General features: G+C 46.4%; 1 protein-coding gene across 1 annotated transcript in view; it reads right to left on the bottom strand.

The window, feature by feature from the left end:
- MYO3B (myosin IIIB) overlaps positions 1-1,236 on the bottom strand; it is a 426,227-nt gene that overhangs the window by 407,394 nt on the left and 17,597 nt on the right. The gene's annotated exons all lie outside the window — the stretch shown is intronic.

Raw genomic sequence — 1,236 nt, forward strand, 5'->3', positions numbered from 1 at the left:
AGCCCATAAAACAATCAAAATCCAAATTACTCTCTACACATTTCAGAAACAGTAACAACTTCCCAAGGAGAGGAAGGCAGTTCTGTCTTTGTTATATTTTGTGCCTCCCCCAGTCTTCATTGTTCGGGTGACACTTTAGAAGACAGGATGTGTCAGACCAGTGAGCGAGGATAATAGAGCCACAGTAGCGCCTTCTGACTGATCATGTTATTTCCAGCACAGGCCCTCTGAAACTGTAAATATCTTTACAATTTTCAGCAACACTAGCTGCCTTCCAGCGGAGAGTCATTACCCAGTCCCAAGTAACATAAGCCTTTTGGACAGGTCTGCCACAGCCCTGAAATTAGTTCAAGGCTCAGCTTCAGGCTGATGATTTATTGGAGAGTCAGGATATAAAACATTTTGGGGGGCTCTGCTATGGCTGGTTGAGGCAATCCCAGCATTTTCAGCAGATAACTTGTGCAGCGAAGCAAAAAAAAATGTTTTGCATTGTTCCATATGCACAACTCCACATGGTGTTTAAGAGAGCCTGCATGCGCAATTAGCTCTGCCACATCTCCCTTCTCCACCACATGGAACCAATGAAGATGCTTTGGTGGAACTGTTGGCTGCAAAAGAATAAAATGGTTCAAAAATGAGAATATCTACCTGGAATTTAACACGTCTGCATTGCATGCACATAGGCACATAACAAAATGTACCCAGAGCATAAACTTGAAATGTTATCACCCCCTCTAAGCTGATAGGTGGAGAGAGTGTGCAATATAGAGATCCAAATAAAAAGAAAATCTACATATTAAACATTTAAACCAACATTAGGAGTGAGTTTTCTTAGCATAGATAAAGGTACAGGACAGTGAATTAAAATTCTGACTGGTACAGAAACATTAAATAGGAATCATTGGCCCCGGTCACACAGGAGGTTTAGGGCCGGAAGAGGGACGGATCGGGGGTGCAGCAAACAGGCGCGATCACACAGCAACATCTGGGAAGCAGTGTGCACCCATCCCCGATCCGGCCCTTTAGTCTGAAAATGTGCATATTAAAAAAAACAAGAAAAAGGTAGGACCTACCTGAAACGGCGCAGCAAGCGTGGCCATGAGATCACCAGCGCGGCCATCTTCAGGAGCAATCAAGGCTCCCGGCCGAACTGCGCATGCACACACATGCGCAGCCAGCTGCCTCGCTCTCCCTTCAGTGGCTCCCCCCCCCCCCCCCCCCCCGTTTCCGCCGGGG

The sequence above is a fragment of the Gekko japonicus genome, unplaced genomic scaffold (genome assembly GCF_001447785.1).
Source record: "Gekko japonicus isolate JY-2015 unplaced genomic scaffold, Gekko_japonicus_V1.1 scaffold66, whole genome shotgun sequence".
NCBI classification, from domain to species: Eukaryota; Metazoa; Chordata; class Lepidosauria; order Squamata; family Gekkonidae; genus Gekko; species Gekko japonicus.